This window comes from Agelaius tricolor, unplaced genomic scaffold (assembly GCF_023055355.1).
Source record: "Agelaius tricolor isolate 1412-34295 unplaced genomic scaffold, bAgeTri1.0.p SCAF_14, whole genome shotgun sequence".
Classification (NCBI taxonomy): domain Eukaryota; kingdom Metazoa; phylum Chordata; class Aves; order Passeriformes; family Icteridae; genus Agelaius; species Agelaius tricolor.
In genome coordinates this window covers 4752455-4771517 of record NW_027269274.1, presented here as the reverse complement: position 1 = coordinate 4771517, position 19063 = coordinate 4752455, and the positions used below count along the sequence as shown (strand labels likewise).

General features: G+C 46.8%; 1 protein-coding gene across 1 annotated transcript in view; it reads right to left on the bottom strand.

The window, feature by feature from the left end:
* The window catches only part of FRMD4B (FERM domain containing 4B), a 126339-nt gene extending 114133 nt beyond the window's left edge, over nucleotides 1–12206 (bottom strand). Inside the window, exon 1 of the mRNA XM_071439362.1 lies at nucleotides 11911–12206. The gene's annotated coding sequence lies outside the window, so the exon portion shown is untranslated. The remainder of the gene's footprint in view (nucleotides 1–11910) is intronic.
* Between the last annotated feature and the right edge of the window lie 6857 nt (nucleotides 12207–19063).

Below are 19063 nucleotides of genomic sequence, written 5' to 3'. Positions count from 1 at the left end.
GCAGAATTAACCTCTGAATTTAAGGTCACAAGCCTTGGGGACCACCTCTCACATTCCAAAATCCAAGGTAAAGCTTGCAAACTTGCTGAATTTCTCAGGATTAAAAAAAACCACCCCAGAATGAAGATGAGCTAATTCCAAAGGCCTTCCCTTCTTTTCCTGGGGAGTAAATAATTCTAAAGCAATATGATAACCAGCATCAGGAGTGACCCTGAGAGCTCCAGAGCCCACACAAAAGAGCCAGTGCTGTCAGAGACTCAATGGGACATGAAAGTCTCTCCAGCCTGAGGTGATGGGCACTGCTGCTGAAAGCAAATCCACCTGTTCTAGCCCCAGAGAAGGAAAGCAGACTACACACAGGTGTTATCATTCATCTACTACCAACTTCCTCAGCACACACCACCTCCTCCTCCTCCTCCCAAACCTTTCATTCTTTTCCAAAAGCAGCATTATCAGCTGCTTTGGGCAGAGCAGTACCTGGAGTGTTATCAGACATCTTTTTCTCTACAACAGGAATTTCCACTCCTGGCTGCTCTGGGAGGTGCAGCAGCCCTGAACCCCCTCCCCAGGCTTGGGAGAGGCCCCGTGGTTGGATGGCTCCAGGGCACAGGACTGGGAAGTGCTGGGTGGAACAGCTGGAGATGAAGCCAGGCTGAGACCCCCCCTTCCCTCCATCCAGAGCTCTCACACAGCACCAACCTGGAGCACAAACCCTGCAGCACCAACCTGGAGCACAAACCCTGCAGGAACACAGCCCTGCAGCACCAACCTGGAGCACAAACCCTGAAGGAACACAGCCCTGCAGGACCAACCTGGAGCACAAACCCTGCAGGAGCACAAACCCTGCAGGACCAACCTGGAGCACAAACCCTGCAGGAACACAAACCCTGCAGCACCAACCTGGAGCATAAACCCTGCAGGAGCACAACCCCTGCAGCACCAGCCTGGAGCACAAACCCTGCAGGAACACAGCCCTGCAGGACCAACCTGGAGCACAAACCCTGCAGCACCAGCCTGGCACCTCCTGAGGCTCAGCACTGCTCTCACATGGTGCCCAGAGTGGTGCTTTGACCCCCAACAAGTTTTGCAGAGGGAGGTGACAGGCACAAGTGATAAACAGCCAGGAAAATCCATTTTAACCTAACTTTATTTTATGATCTTGGCACCCTGGTGAAGCAGCACCAACAGCTCTTTAGTACCAAACACAGCACAAGCACATGTGGGTGTAAAATACACCCTATGCCCTGCTGTCCTGTAGGGTGCTCAGAGGAAACAAATATCCCATTTTCCCCCCATTCTCCCCAGTTAATTGTGTAATTGACTGTTTCTTTCAGCAGGGTGAACAGGCTGCTGCAGGAACATCCCCCCAGCACAGGCAGTGGTACCTCCAGCAGATGCTGTGTTAGACCCACCAGGGGTTCTAAATGGAGTTCACACCTTGGACTCCATCTCCTCCTCCTGAATTCGAGACTAATCCTGTGAGAATGGAACCAGGATCTACATTTTTGCAAAGAGCTTATTGGCCATTTCCTCTTGACTCCTGGTAATTCTGCACAGCCCCACTCTGCAGCCTGAGGACACAAACCCATGTGGGTAAAGGGGAGCTCATACCTAAAATCTGGGGGTGTGAGGGCCACACTCCACTGCTCTGCAGCTGGGCAGATGTGGGGACAGCATAGCTGGGTCAGGCTGTAGTTTCTGACCTTCCTCCTCTACTCTGCTTCCTCCCACCTCCCTGCTGTGCACTGAAGGCACTTACCTGCTCCACCACTGAGTAAAGTATGCCCACTGTTGTTTCAGATTAGCTGTTACAACACACCTGGCTAGGCCAACACACCTCAGTTCATCAGGGACTCCAAGCATCCAAGATTTAAAAGGCTGGACTGCAACTTAGAAATTACCGACACATTTAAAAAGAAAATTAAATGCAACTTCTGGGACCTGAAAGCAGAGGTTTGAGCCTTCATAAGGCACATGTCTGGAAGACTCATCATGCAGGAGTTGTGTTGGTAAACTCTCAGGAGCCCAGTCCCAGGCTGCAGCCTCCCACCCCGGGCAGCCACATCTCCCCCTGCAGCTTCCACAGCTGAGGGAACAGAGCACATCTCCCAAGCTCATCCTCCTGGTTTTGCACAAGTAAGGGCAAGGAATGACACATCTTTCTTTGCTGACACAAAGAGCCATAAAAGCAAACACCTCTCTTCTCCCCAAGCCTGCAGCAGGACTGCATCCTCTCAGCACAACAATGGCCAGACTGGAATCTCGGGTTGCCTCTCACTCACCTGGACTCCCTGGCTGAGTTCCTAAGGGTGCAGTGCCAGGCACTTCATTCCCTGGAGCATTTCCACCCTGCTGCTCCCCACTGAACACTGCTTGCTTTGCTCCCTCCTCTGCCTGCCCTCCCCAGCTCAGTCCCACCCATGGCTCTTCTCACTCCGTTGGCTTTTGTTGTGTTCTTTTTTTTTTTTCCCCTTCCACCACAATTTATTTTAGGAGGACAGGACTACAGAGCACGACCAGTATGCAAAAACAAAACCAAACAAGCAGAGCTTGTGCAGAGGAAGTGGCAGACACACAGTCTGGCACACAGCACAGCCTGCCACTCTGTGCTCCAACAGCAGAGCTGGAGACAACAACTGCTACAGCAAGCTGGAGTCTGACTCCTGGTGCCACTGACATCCCACACAGCCCTGCTGGAGAGGAGAGCAAAGATGACACACTCAAAAATATCTGAATAAACATTTGTGTCTCGGCTGCTGCAAAGCCCAGGCTCCACTCGAGTATCATGGAGGAGTTTGGAGCAGGGAAAGGGATTCCTCAGGCAGGGAGAAGAGGTGTAGCTTGCCCCAACAGGCATGTGATGCTCTGACAGGGTGTAACTACTGAAAGACAAGATGTTAATGCACTGCTAACAGAACTTTCTGTCATTAAGCATCAAAGCTGCTCACACTGGGTTAAAAAAAGAGGTTCAGGCTGAGAATGAGGAGGTTAAAATTAGTCTAAACACCAGCTCCCCTGTGTTTAAAGTGGAAAGAACCAAGTCAGCAGCCAAGTTAACTCCAGACAGCAAGAAACCATCCAAGTACTCCAAGACAGAGTTAAAGATGGATTTATACACACACAGCAAAGACCTTTCTCCTCCCTTCCAAACCCACCACGTGGCTCTGACCCACATCCTCCCTTGACTAGGGGTGGACAATCAAGAGCTCTCCATCCCTAAAGGCCACTCCTAGTACATCCAAAACCAACACTCCTGAGTGTGGCACTAAAGCAGGGGTCACAAAAACCCTTAAGGGTGAGCAAGGGCTGCACAGGAGAAGCAAGCTCTTGTATCATTCCCAGTAACCCCCAGCATGGGGGGTTCCTCCCATGCACTGTCAGGCTGACTCGATGGAGCCCACAGTGTCCTCTCCTTCCCCAGTGACAATCAGGGATCATCTAAGGGACAAACTGAACAAGCCTTGACTCTGGTGTGTTTATCAGGTTCCTGCCATTACCTACAGAAACAGCTGGCCAAGCTCCCTGGCATCTCCTGAATGCCCCAAACTAACACAACATAATTACATCTCAACTTCATCTCACCCTCTGATTCATGGAAACCCTTCATTAGACGACTTCTCTCTCATTTCCAGCAGATACTCCCAGTGATTTTCTTGTGAGTGCAACGAAGGCAGAAGCACAGCAAAGGAGTTCTGCTGCTGCTGCCAAGAGAGGCAGGCTCCCATGGTCAGCACTGGGAAATACTGACAGATAAGCACATAGCTCTGTGCCAGATAATGCATCAGCCTCGAGGCTGCCAAGCAAACACCTCCTTGGAGCTTCCCATTTCTGCCTCCCATGTAAGCAGAATCAGGTGGGGCTGGAGAAGGGTTTAGGAAAGGTCACTTCTCCAAACTTTCTCTTCTACACAGCAGTACAGACCATTGAATCAGAAAAAGATGCAACTGGTTTTCAAGGTGTTTGAGACAGCAAAGTCAGAAGAAATTCTGTTGCCTTAATTTAAAAAAAAAACTTTTTTGGAAGCAAGGAGGATGAACCAAGTCCAGGCATTCAGAATCTGCATTAGCTACACAATACATACACATCTCTCCAACCCACTAACAAGGATGCTTACAATCAATGCCAGTTGTGTTTGAGCTGCTAAAATGTTAGATTCTGTGAGCTCTCTGCTAAGCTTTTTTGACAGTGGAGGAGAAACAAGCAATTTGAAACACTTGGTCTATTTTACCATAAAATTGAGGAATATGGTCCCCATTAGAAGGATTCCTACTGCAGCACATCCCTGAACAGTTCCCACGCTTCTCAGTTCTGCTCCATGTGCAGCTATCCTGTGTGGTGTAATCATGTTACTGGGAGAGTTTATTAAGATTTTGGTCATTTAAAATTTGCTTTTAGCCAGGCCCTGCTGTCAGGCAGCATTCCTGCAAACAAAGACACTTCCTTGGTATTATGCACAAAAGGGAACTTGGTGTCTGGGGAGTTAAATATGCTTAAATTGCTGGATCTGCAGTCCAGAGGGGTTTGCAGTTTGTTTTCTAAACGAGGAGCAGAAGTCTAAACTAAGACAGAGTAGGATAAAGTGTGAGAAGAAAGCAAGAAGCACTCTCCATGCACTAGAGACAGCCTGGAGATCCTCCTAAGCTCCAGACACACATTTTTCCATCATTACCACCTTCAGAAACAAACACCACGATAGAGCATGTCAGTGTTTAATCTTAAACATGCACACCCCTACTTTCCCCCCTCCTCTTTTCAGATATCAGACATTTTACCTTTACAAGAACTGCTTTCTTCCCTGGTTGGACTCAGCCCCTTGCACAACAGCTACCAGATGTGTACATCTGCTTTCCACAGCATCCAAGCAGGACTGTGAAGATGGATGCAGGACCTGTGTTCCCATAACCTACACATTTAGCACTGCAATGCCTCCAGAGGAATTCTGTCACATAAAACCCCTCAGTGTGCTGTGGTCTCAGCCCAAGGCTGCATTTCAGATGGCAGCCTCCTCCTGTGCCATGCCCAGCCCATACCAATGACTCTGCCTAGCCATTGTATTTGCAGGGAAATGCCTCAATGAGGGCAGGAATGATGTACCTGACTCCATGTTCTCAGAAGGCTAATTTATTACTTCATAATGCTATATTATGTTAAAGAATATTATACTAAACTATACTAAAGAATACAGAAAAGATACTTACTGAATGCTAAAAAGATAATAATGAAAACTGGTGACTTTTTCCAGTCTTGACACAGCTTGGCCCCAATTGGCCAATGAGTTAAAACAATGCACACCAGAAACCAGTAGAAAAATCACCTGTGGGTAAGCAATCTCTAAACACAAACCAAAGGAGCAAAACACAGGAGAAGCAAATGAGATAAGAATTGTTTTCCTTTTCTCTGAGGCGTCTCAGCTTCCCAGGAGAAAAATCCTGGGCAAAGGGATTTTTTCAGAGAATGCTACACCTAGCTGCTCTCCTCTCCTTTCCTCCTGTTTGTCTAGACCCTTCTCCACCTTTCCAACCTGAGTTTTCCTCCTGTTCCAAAGCATCCTCCCACTATAGCTGTCATCCTTACACTGAAGCCAAGCACAGGGTGCAATGAGCATGACCAGGCAAAATTATTCCACAGGTTCTGAAAAGCAAAATTATTCCAAAATTATTCCACAGGTTCTGACTACAAAGCAACAACCTCTGCTCTTGTGCTCTGTGTGTTGTGTTGTGTTCTCAGGGCCAAGGCAGGCTGACTACAGTGAAAACACTCCCTCACAATATCCACAGACTATTTTTATTACTTTCAGGCTTCTTTCTAAAGTAGACAAAGTGGTCTCTGTCCCCAAATACTTCCAATGCCTCTCCAAGTGCTTCTAGGACTGGCTGGGAAAGAAGGGAAAGGATGTCCAACTTCTGCTGATCTCTTTAACATACTAGTTAAAAATAATTGAATATTCCAGGCATCTGTTTCCTAATCTTACCCTTCACTTCAAAGAGGGGGAAAAATCAGCCAGATCATTTATTCATAAAGCTGGATCACCTGGCAAATGGTATTTCAGTAAAACTGCAATTTCATATCTCTAAAAGCACATTAAATATAGTATTCCAGTGAGGTACTTCTTTAAAACTCCAGGCCAAATTCTGGTTTTAAGATTCCCATTCAGTTCACGAGGGTGAAGATTTTGTCAATTTTGCTTCTTTTGTTGCTTACTTTTCCATAGGAATTTTCAGACTGAAAGCCTTGAAAGCCATCTCATTCCTGGGAAGTTCTTTGCAGACAGAAATGTTCTATGAGATCTTTTATTTTGACACTTCACAGCAATAATAACCAAGACCATGCAAAAAAATGTGTCTGTGTATGTGCTTTGTTTCTGCTCTCAAGTACACTGGGTTTGTTTCCAATGCAACACAAGGTAAATGGATTTGTTTCTAAACCATCTCTCCCCTACACTGGGATCTGAAAAAAAATAAAGGATTAATTGTATGAAAGAGATTTATATAGAGGGAGATTAACCAGCCTATGGAACTCTCTTTCAAAGGAACTAAAGATAGCTCAGACATTAGCATGAGAAAAACTGTAGGGCTACATTTCTTACATATATTAAAGGGTTTTACACACCCATCTCCCACTGGGAAGGCACGGCCACACAGCAGAGCCTGCCCAGGCTGTGACCACTGGGACTGATCACTGCTGATCAATAACTGCAGTAGTTGATCACCTGCATTCTCCAAGGCCAACAAGCAGCAGCTGAAATTATTATTTTGGCTCAATAACTCCACCACATCACCTCAACACATACCTCAAGGGTCTGAAAAAGTTCAGCTTCAAACTTGAGGAGTGTAGCAGTGATCAATCCTGTCCTGGCAGAGGAATGAAGGACCTGGCTGGTTCAGGCCTTCTCACATTTGAGTTCTGGGGCGTCTTGGCAAACACTCCGGGACAACAGTTTTTATAATAATTTATTAAACTGACAGATAACCCCTGTAGAACTGTATTTTCTTCTACCCCTTCAGCATCCCCCTTCTTCTGCGCTGAAGTTCTGACAACTGCAGAAAATCTGGAGCTCTTGTCAGCTCTACATACAGCTGACCTACTGAGAGTTTAGGCTCTAAACAAAGAGGCCATCACATGAAAGAATTTCCTTTCCTGACACTGCCCTGTAAATAGTCTACACAGAAAACAAAGGACCAAAATTACAGTTTGCATGTATCCAATGTGTACTCTATGTTTTTCAAAAATTACTAGAATTCTGAAGGAATTGTGGTTTAAATGTTTGTTGTGTTGCTTTAAATAGCAAAAGAAAACAAAACCCCCTCCTTTCTCTAACCTATATCATTTAAGCACAGAACTGTTAACCATTGCTGAAAGCACTGATGCATTATGACTTGGGGCAAGAGGAAAGCTTAATGCTCTGAAATGGCTGCAACCAAACAATAGCAGCTTTGCCCCTGGGTTTTCAACATTACATTGGAGGCAAATTGCTCAGCCTGCTCAAAAAATAAGATATGGAGCTCCAAACTGGCCAAGGAATTGTTCCTACAGCCAAGCACTGTACACACTGTCACTACTGGTGACATAGACAAGATAAGGATGTAAAGGATGTCCAGTGACCTATTTCCTGCCCTGACTCTTCACTGAGTCATTCTCAGCAAATAGTTTTAAGTATTGCCCAATCTTGCAGCATATGGCATGTGCTGGTTTATCTGAAGCCTGATTACAAATGTCAAGGTGCCAAGCCCAAGCCTCTCATCAGGAATCCTCCTTGTGATGATATGGTGGTCTAAAAACCTTGATCTTCCTTTATCTCCCTTGCAGTGGGGTGTGCTCTGCAGCTGTCCTCAGCTGCTCAGAAACCCTTAAATCAAAATACAGCTGTTTTATGAAAGCTGTTGTCTGCAGGCAACTCTTCACAGTCGCTCTGCAATCACTTTCCATGTTAAGCACTAAAACTGTTCCACTGTGATAATCCAGTTTGAAATAAACACAACAGGAGTCAAAACACAGTATTAGCCCCTTAGAGAATTTGCTATTTTATTCTTCATGTTTTGGTATCTCATCCAAGAGGAAAGGTCTGAAATGTGATTTAACCATGTGGTTCTCACAGCAAACAAACTCAAGAAGAGCTGTAACTTTCTATTGTCACACAACAAAACACACAATGCCTTTCCTTCTCCTTGGCACTCTTTGAAGGGGTGACCAAAGCTGGCTCCTGTCCTGGTGTCCTCTGGGCTGGCTGTGCCACACAGCTCAGAGCTCAGACAGGCAGAGCCTGGTGCTGCTCCTGAGCTGGACCTGTCCCTGAAACCAGCACAGACTGGAAGGGGCAGCACCAGCCCTGCCCAGGAGCCAAGAGGGCAGGAAGGATCTCAGCCCCTCTCACCCATGGAACTGGACTGGCTCCAACCACTAACTCAAATATATTCCCAAGAGGAATTAAAAGCTACACAGAAAAGTCCAAAAATTAGTGGCCTGAGCATGATCTCATGAAGTCAGGCACTTTCAGTCAGGTGAATAAAGTCAACAGCCCCTTCAGCTTTGTTCCTCTGGATATTACAGCCAGGCCAGGCTTACAGAAAGTGGTGCCACCCTCCTGGGGATGCCACCTGACAACCTCAGCACCCAGAAATCATCTGACACAAATCATAGCTCAGAAATCATTTAACACAAATCATAACTCCTCTCCTACTGGTTTTCCCAGGTTGGCCTGTGCAACAGCACAGGTAAATAGAAGTGTTCTCTGAACCCTGGGATTGAGCAGCTCTGCACAACAGCCAGGGCACTCTGCTGTGCAAGGCTCAGTGATCACCAAGCCCATGGTACCCAGTCCCAGGAGACACAGGAGTGCAGGGTGCTAATTCAGAGCTGCCTTCTGTGCCCAAAATCACACATCAGCCCACTCTGGGGAGCACAACCAAGGCTTCCTTGGTTTCCAAACAGCCACGACTCCTCCCTCCCTTTTTGCTACTCTTCTTATTCATGTAACTGCTGTAACACAGCATCCTGGGAGGGGAAAAAAGCAAACAAAAGACATTATAGCCAATTTGTATGGAAAATCAATTAAGTTCAGACATCTCATTAACCTTGTAACCTGCTTATCCCCCAGCTTTAATTTACAGTACTGCTTGCAAATGGATTTGACACATTGGCCACTACTTCCCTGGGAAGGTGCAACAGGCACGAACAGAGTTCTTGGATCCCAGAATACTCCATTGATCCAGGTCCTTCCCTCCCTCCTCCCTGCCATTCACTCAATGCTAAAAAGCATTGGAGGAAGAAAATAGGATACAGAAAATATGCAAGAGCCCTTTCAGAATCATGTGAGCCCTGCAGTGGGCCTCCTTTTTTACCTTCTGTTGCTTTAATTACCAGAAACTACGAGCAGAACTGCCTGAACCAAGAATGCCCAGCCACATCAGCAGAGTCCCAGAGTGGTGACAAAGTCACACTCACAGGAGTCCTCTCACACCACACTGTCACAAGACTGAGCCAGGTAACACCCATTGAAAAACCAGTCACAGGTGGTGTGGGGAGTTCTGGTTTTTTATGTTGTAGCACAAAGTCTAGGAAAGAGCCACTGTTTCTGTAGCTGAGGTGCATTTACAACCTTTACTCTGGGGATCTCTACAGCAATTTCATCTCACTGCCCAGAAAACACCCAGCTTGAGAGAGCACAACCCCAGAACTCCCACAGGAAGCCACAGAAAAATGGTCACCTGCATCTTAGGCCTCAGTAATTTGTTCACTCCTGTCATGTTTTCATGATTATGGAATTCCAGGGCTTGTTAACACACTGAAAGGTTTCTGTACAACCTCTTTGGACTATGACATGTATATTTCTAATGGGCTGAGGAGCAAACTTAACAAAGGTTTTCACATGTTCAATACAGCAGAATCAAACTAAAAGGATCAAGTCTGATGTGGCTGCACCCATGCAAGTCCAAGGGAATCAGCAAGATCAATCTCCCTGTAAAACAGGCCAATCCTTGAAATCCATGCTGTGACAGGAAAGATAAATCTTTCCAAGGCAAGCACTGGTAACTTCTGCAAATAAGCTCTTCAAAAGGGGGAAAAGGGGCAGCTCCAAGAAAGTAATTTTTAAAAAGCAGAGAACACAAGTGAAAATACATACATTTTTCTAAACATATGTTCCTGCCTCTGTATGAGGCAGGCATAACTAAAGTGCTGCAGTCCTCCCCAGCTCTCCAGCCAGTGCCCCTGAGGCTGCTCAAAGATTTCCCAAGTTATAGCCAAGTAAAAATTGATTAAAGCCTTGACTGCTTCACTGCAGCTATTGGGAATCCAGCAAAAGTTACAAGAATGAGCTCAGCTGCTCTTTGCTTCCCATTAGGCAAAACTCTAAATAAAGGCAGTGCTTAAAGAACACAATCCCCTAAAGGAAAAATCAACAGCCCCCCTGGCAGCAGCTGTGCTCTGCCCTGCTCCAGCAGAGACACAAACACTTTCATATGGATCTGTGCCTGAAAACCAGCACAGCACAGAGGTGAGGGCTGGACCCTGTTGGAGACACTGTTCTAACAAGCTCCTAACCTGCTCTCTCCCTGCTTCTCACCCTCTGGCACTCTCAAACTTGTTTCCAAGAGCGATGTGTTCAACATTAACAGTTTTCAGCTGCACTCAGCAGGGCTGTGCTCATTTAGCCAAGGACCCACCTAATCCCATCTATATTAAAAAAAAAAAAAAAAAGGCAGCAGTGAGGTCAAAGGTAAAGTATTACCTTATTCTATATCATAGCAATGACAGGTTAGAAAGCCCAGTCTGAGAGCACACAGTGCTCAGTGTAATTGAAACTGATATCAAGTGCCAGGCAGCCAGAAATCTCATCCTTGTTATGCAGCAGGTCCTAAGTGAAGTTAATTTCAATTTAGTTCAAACCCATGGAATGCAAGTCAAATTTAAACACTCAAGGGGAAAAAAAAAAAAAAGAGGAGAATTTTCTCAAAATAGGTAGATATAGGTAGATCTGGACTTAAAAATGCCATAGGGGAGAGGGGAGATGCCTGTCAGGGTATCAGGTCTGCAGGGAACCCGCGGGCGGAAGAAGGAGGCGAGAGGAAACACACGGAGAACAATACTGGGAAAGGGGCTATTCTGGGCAAGAGGGAGAACGCGAGGCCAAGCCGGGCAGGGAAACAAGTGTAACAAAGGCAGGGGAAAGGCTTCCTCGCCCCGCAGGCAGCGATTTCTGTCCGACCGCCTGCCCGCATCCCTGGCGGACCCTGCGCCGGGGCTGAGCCCGGCGCTGCTCGACTCCTTTCTCCAGAGCAGCGAAGGGGCAGATGCCCAGACCGCTGTCTGCGCTGCCCGGCACAGTGAGAGAGGCTGGGGATGCCCCACGGAACGAGCTGGGGATGCTCTCCCCCCACAGCCCGGTGCCCCAGCGAGGGCAGCTCCCCTCGGCGATTCTCAGCCCATCACAGCATCCCATTGGGAATTTCACCCTCCCCGAGAGACTCCGGCTTGGCTTTTCCCGGCGGTGCCGAGCTCCTGCAGAGCCCGAACTTGAACCGGGCGGTCCGCGCGGGGATGCTGCGACCCTGAGACATCGCTCCCCATCCATCCATCCATGCATGCATGCATCCATCCCCCGCCGGACCCGCATCCCGCCCGCAGAACAATGGCACGGGGTACATGGGTATTTATTCCTGCATGGCTATTGCTGCACCGCCCTTGCCGGCCTTACCTTGGCGGGGGCTCCTCGCTGCGGGCAGCCCGGGCGGGGGCTCCCGGCCGAGCCCAGCCCGGCCCCGCCGCCGCTCCCCGCGCATCCACCCGCAGCGCCCGCCCGGCGGGGCAGGGCTTAGCGCCGGCCCCGCTGCCCCCGAGCAGGGCAGGGCAGGGGCAGCTCCGCCCCGGGCAGCGCTCCCCGCCCGCCGGGGGTCCCTGTGCCCCCGCTCTCACCCCTCGGAGCGCCGCAGCCGCCTCCCCGCAGCGCAGGGCACGCAGCAACTTAGAGCATCCCGGTCCGCAACTTCAGCAGGAGCCCGCACGGGGAGGGACGGAGCAGCCCCGCTGGCCGCGAACACGAGTGGTCAGCGGCGGCAGTTCCCTGGGAAAGCTCCCCCTGAGCCGCCGGGGATCCTCCCCTGCCTTTGTTGTGCTCCCAGCCGCGAGCCACAATACCGACACAAGCCGTGTGTCATGTCCTCCGAGGTGATGGATGGTGATTTCTCCAGGGCAGTGCTAAAGGGCTGGATTTGCCTAAACGCGGCTACCTCTGCTCGTAAGGAGCCTTTGTCATCCTCGCGATGGGAAGCAGAACAATAAGATGAGTTCAGGAATACCCATGCTGGTATGTTACAAACGGGCTCCTAATTACCATATGGAAATGAGCTGCCTAAAGTAATGAATCGCAGCCTGGCTATTGTTTGGGGGGTGTCGGATCAACTGGAGGTGCTGGCAAGCGGTGCTATAAGCCAGGCTCGCCGTTTGCAATGAACAGCAGCACAGCGAGTTCTGTATATGCCACAAAACAAATCACTGCAGCTAAAACAGCACTTGTGTAGCAAAGAAATTCACTCTAACATTTGGAGAAATCACACAAGTCTTTGTTCATTCATTTGACCAAAATTAAGAGGCTTACTATAGCCTCCTAGGAAAACGAAATTTTTTTTTCATGGCAATTGAATTATATCAAATAATGGTTATTAGCTCCAGAAACACAGGGTCTTCCTATTTATCACATCTACAGACTGCAGTGCCAGACTACCTGGTGCTTTTCTGAAAGCAGAGCAATAAACGCAGCTTGACTCTCGAACGTATTTTGCATTCATCTCCATCTCCACGCACAGCATTCCCTGGCTGTGTCTCACCCATGCCATTTTACAGCAATGATCTCTCCGTGCTCTGCTGCTACTCGCTGCATCAATCATGCTAATGATGCTCATTCTCTTGCCTCTCCTCCCTCATCACTGCCTGCACCCCAGGGCCCCAATGCCTGGGTTTTGCTGCCATCTGACTTTTCTGGGCTTTTCCTTCCCCCTTAAGCTCCTCTGGGGTTGTGGTTTGGGCACTGAGAAGTGATCCCAGGTATTTCCCACTGTTGTCAGGAAGGTGACAACCTTGCCTCTTCTGCTCCAAACTGGCACAAGTCAAGACCAATGCAAGAACAGCTTTAGGTCATCAGGTACTGTACATCACCACCCACAGCTTTCTCCTGTATTTTCTGCACATTGCAGCTCCCTTCTGCCTGTTTTACTACAGGTTTCCTGCACATTCATATGATAGAAAGTTTATCTTCTCCCTAGAAATACCAAACAGATTATTTTAGCTATGTATACCTCTGTATCAGTAGTCTCATCCCTATCTGATTTCCAGATACCATCAACCACCAACTCCCAGTGGGCTCTGTACTGCAGAAGATGCACAGCTACTGTGCAATATCCCTAAAAAGATTGTTCTATATCACAAGAAATCACTGCCTACTACTTCAGTCATCCCCTCCTTCCTGCATCTAATACTTCGTTAGGGGAAATTACACTGACAGATATTTTTGATGTGATGTATGCATCCATTTCCCCTCCACAAATAATCCTAAATCAAAATCTAGAAGCAGAGGAGCAAGCTTCCTCTGAGCAGAAAAGGTCAGCCAATATTTATAGTGGCTGAAATAAATGCTCTTTATCTGGTTTATAGCTGTATAATAATAAAATCAAGAGCTTGTAGAAAATACTGCTGCTGCACCTGAACAAAGTACCTGCAGAAAATGAGTGATAGCAGAGCACAACAGCAGAGAAGACCTTCCAGTGTGATTGATGAAGGAATGCAGGGCAAAATTCTCCAGCTGAGTGACCTCTGCTGGCTTTGCCCTTGACCCTGAGACACCAACCCACACCAGGACCTGGCTGTGGGAGGTGTCTGGCAAACCCACAGCAGCTCCTGCCCTCGGGAGCAGAGAGCCAGGGACATGAAGGACTGAGAGAGAGAAAGCTGAAGATGGGGCTTGCCTGGGGTCTCACAGCAAGGCACAAAGAATTTCTTCTCTTCTCAACCAAGCCAGCTCAGACCACAGCTCACAACAGATGCCTCAGGTTCGGTGAGAAATTCCATTTCTGGTCCGTAATGGGGAGCAGAACTCAAAGTAAGACTCAGCAACAAAGTCCTTTTGCCTTCCTTGTCCAGCAGCTATTTACAGAGTTCAAAACTCCAGAGACTGAATGCTTTGCAGCACAATTAGTCAACACATGTATGTGTCTGTTTCCTGAGGGTTTGCAGTCTGAAACAGAATCCCTGCATTCCTAGCCCTGAAAAATTATTTTTTTGGATATCAACTCCCTAAGTAAATCCCCAAAGGTTATGGACATGACTCAGACTGGGAAAAATGGCTGAATTTATGCTACCTTCCTCATGTGAAAGGCAGACCCAGCTCTGACCATACTTCTTTCCAGAATCCCTCTACAGCAAGGAAGGAATATCAATGTTTTAAAAGGTACTTTGCCTCTCTGCTGAGATCTTCCACTGCTGCTAATCTGTACAAACTGCCAGAGTGGGTATCATTTATTATTTAGGATGAGCAGTGCAATGCCAGGCTAAATGAACAGCTAGTCCAACCCATCACAGCATTCTTCTGGGAGACAAAAAAGTAAAGACAAGCTGTTTATGCAGCCTGGCATGACATTCACAGATCCTAAAGTGAGGAATGGTGAGGCACAAACTTGCTGCATTTCATGGCCTCTGCACAGACAACTTTCAGCCAGCAGGTACCCAGGTTTTGGAGGATGTAGGAGGAAGAATTGCTGTTTGCTGACACCAAAGATCATCCTTCAAGTTCCTCTGGAGCTGGAAGAAGATGATAACCACTCCAGCAATAAACCACTTGCCATGACTGGAGGCCCCTCTTTGCAGCCCAACTGAAAAACCAGAATACACTCACAGACAAAATCATCCTGCCTAGCTCCAAGTGCTTTTATTGCTGATTTCAGCTAAGCTGGCTGATTTTATCCTAACACCAAGATGAGCACTCACGTGCTGGAGCTGTGCTGAGGTGGAGCACAAACCTCCAGAAGAGGATGAGAGCAAACAGCTTGGATGGGATACAGGATCCCAGTGGGGGCATTTCAAATACATTCATAAACCTTTACGGTATGGGCACAAAATATGTTAGAAACAACTCAAGGTAGACTATGGTCAGCTCCAAATGCCCACTGGCACCTCACAGGAGCTCCAGGAATGCCACAAGCTACCTGTTTTATAACAAATCTAAACCAGAATGTGAAGATCCTCAAAGCTGCTCAAGCCTAATAAAATTTTTGGATGCTCTAATCTAAGACATTTTTCCAGTTATAAGGTTTTTTCCCACCCTGCCTTTCAGAACAGGTCTGCTGAGCTGCTCAGTGAAGTCTTAGCTTTCCATATTTCACTTTGCCATTTTTCTGCCCCCAGGATTGGAGTGAGAGCTTCAGGTGGCTGCACAGAGCTCAGTGAGGACAGCCTGGTCACTCCTGAGCACAACCCTCCCTCCAGAACAAAAGGAGATTAAAGGAAAGCAGGAAGGATGGGAGGGGATTTCCTCTGCCTCTCCAAAATATCTTTGGGTCTGTTCCTCATCAACACCTTCTGCAAGCAGGATCTGTTTGTGGGGTGTGATGTGGTTTAAGTGAGCATTGTAGGAGACGAGGGGTTGCTGGCTTTTCTCTGTTTTCAGATTCATATCACTGAGTAGTCAAATTTGGGTATTTTTAGAACAGGAAATGAGGTAAATAAAATGCAGAAAGATAGAGTAAAATGATGTCATTTACCTTAACTGCCAAAACACACAGAGTGGTGCTATAAAAATACACCAGCAGCCCCAAGTCCTGAGAAGCTCTTTGTAAAGCCAACTTTAGATGTCATGATTCAAGTCCAAGGTCCAAATTCAGCAAACACATTTGTTAGATGCTTAATCTCAGCCTTCACTGGGGCACCAGTGCACTCCTGATATTTGCACCAGCCAGGTTTACAGAGCCTGGCACAGCTGAAGTGTCTTCCTCTATGTCTGCACCATTATACAAATCCTGCTCTGTTCTCAGGTGTAGGTTTTTGTGCATTGTCCACAATAATTAACCACATTTTCCTGATTGTTTCCTTTTGGTGCTTTAAACACTCCTTGGTCAAACTCACATATATTAAATTATTAAAAATTCAATATATTAAATTATTTTTAAGTTATCCTTTGCCTTAAATTTAGATACATTGATGTCATTCTAAGGTATTAAATACATTACTTAAACATGGGAAAAACCAGGGTTGCTAATTATGTCCAACAGTAAACCTCTTAAATATCGCTGCACAATCTTTATTTTTCATTTAAATGTGGCTCTGTTCACAGATATTCTTCTCAAATACTACAAAGGCAATTAGAATTGGTAATGACTGTAAATACCATTAGTCCTGGTAATTTGCTCTCTCCTACAAGTCTGACACACCCGAGGTCCCACTGCCAGTTTTAGTCTCCCATGTTACAGAGAGAGGCTGGTGATGGTCTTTTCTGGCCTTTACCCAACTTTAAGGGTCTAAAATTAAGGGCCTAAAATGTCAAGACCAGGCTGGATGGAGCTCTGAGCATCCTGGTCTAGAGAAGGGTGGAATGGGGGATGGAATGAGTGGATCTTTCAGCTTCCTTCCAACCAAACCTTTCTGTGATTCTATGAAAATTGGCTAAGTGAGCCTGAGCTTTACCCATGCCATCACCCTGCACCTCCATTCTTTGAGCTTTCCATAACCTGTTCCATCTCCCCATTCTGTCTGTTTGTATTGCAAATGAGATCCTGTCTCCTACACACAGAATTGAGAATAGCTGAGCTCAGACACTGCAGATGAGCTCTGCAGAAGGAGAGAAAGATTTTTTCCAAAGTTCAGATTTCTAGGCTCCTGATTTTTCCAATGTTTCTCAACAACAGGCAGTTCAGCAGGATAAAAGGACAAGAAACACAGCCAGGTCCTGCAGATGCTCTCAGAGACCTCCAGCCCATGTTCAGCAGTAATACCCTCACTGGAGGCCTGGGTGCTGCTCCTGTTATCACTGAAACTGTTCTGACAGAAATGATGCTCATTCCGATGGCTGACAGCACAATCTGCTGGGCTTTTCTTGCATTTCTCCCACTTCATTACTCAGCAATCCTACTCCTGTTTCCATAGAATTAAAGGCAGGTTACCAAAGGGAAAGAAACACAAAGTGGCTCCTTACAGCCCTTCAGCCCAGCCACCCTGCACTCCCCCACCACAGCATTGCATCCAGAAGTTCCTGAGATTCTGCTGCTGAGCTTTCCTCTGCAGCTCTGTGTACTTATTTCTAAATGGTAGAAAGATTTTACACTGATATTCCTGATAAACCTGTGCATTCAGAATGATTTGAAGTATTCATTAAAGTTACAGTTAAAAAACAATTCCCCAATTTGTTCCATATCCAAACAGTGGATAAATCTGGCCTTCTAGTGCCAAGGCCATCTAGAGACATCACCACGTATTAAAAAAAAAAAAAAAACCAAACAAAACACTATTCATTTTCTCCTCAGGAGATCCAGAAGCACATTACTAACATTATACATTAGTATTAGCAGCTTCCCTTATTTTTATAAATGGAAATAGCCAGGGGTAAGAAATGGGAACAGTGTGATGAGCCAAAAAGCTGCACTCCTGAGTCCCACAAATCCATCCTCTCTCACAGATCCCCCCCTGTGTGTCTCCAGCCCAAAGCACCTCCAGGACTTCATTTAGTTTCCTTTTCAGTCCTTGCTAAGCTTCATGTTGTGAACATCACCTGAGACCCAAACACCACCAACCCTCAGCAGGGACTGCAGCAGTAGAGGAGGCTCATAAAGGGGAGTCTGGTGGGCTCCTCATCAGTCCTGGAGCCCTGGAGTGCTGGGGGCTCAGCTCTCCAGGATGGGCAGGGCTGGATGCAGGGACAGTCCCCACACACAGGCCCAGAGCAGGTTCTGGGATGCAGGGCAGAGAGGATGCTAGCAAAATGCTGTCTATGGCCTCAGCACTTCACCTCAACTTCTCTTCCTACAAAATATTTTAAAATGTGAACACAGGGCCTGTTCTCCACCACTTTATTGTCCTGTGATTTTGTTTGATCACTAGGGAAGGGCAGTCAGTTTTTTTTTCCCTGATGCTTCAAGAAAAGAATTGCTTTACCCTTATTTTGGCTTTCATATATCAGAGACAGAGCTTAAGGCTTCTACAGAAGGGACATTTGAACTTGTGTCTCCAGGCACATTTGCCAGCCATAAACCAGAAGCACAGGCACTCTGCTGGGTGTCAGACACATCTTGATGGCTACATGGAAGGTGGTTTATGTGAGAGCTTTTGTTTTGCCTTTCCACCAGCCAGTCTAGGAAGACACATTAAGATAGAAAACAGCCTAACACTGGAGGCATTTAACCAGCTAAAAATATTACCAGAGGTCAATGGACATAATTCTGACAAACAGAGTCCTGCTTGTTGGATCCTGTTTATTTGATCATAAGAGCTGAAACTCCTCCAAAGGGTTTTGTTATGGTGGTGTCAAGGAGAAATAATGACATTGAGCCCATGAGATTTGCTCTGTCTCTTCAGTAATGCAACCTAGCTCAGACTGTGACCCATTGAAAATGAACTTGCTGACCTTCCCAGCCTCCAGAGTGCTCTTCAGGGCTACTCTGAAATGACTTCTGGTGAATGAGTGAACCATACAATTACACTCACACACAGCCTCAGCCTCTCCACTATCAAGGGACAGAGCCCACAGACGTGGCCATCATGGAGCTCAGCTGATTCTATGGCTCTGTCATGTAGCTCCATGAAGATAAAGCCATATAGTCAATGTAAAAAACCCAGTAAAAATGACTGTGGTAAAGCTCCCATTACCCCCAAAAAAAAAAAAAAAAACCCAAAAAAACCATGGTAAAGCTTCCATAAGCCACACTTCAGCAGCATGTTTATCCTCTGAATCAAATCCCACCCACAAAACCTCAACAAGAAAACCAAGGCTTGCCAAAGAAGCTGAGCTCCTTGATGCCTGCAAACACTGCATCAGGAAGACATAATCAAAAGTTCATTTCTTCATTGCAGTGGTGGCAAAAACGCTCCA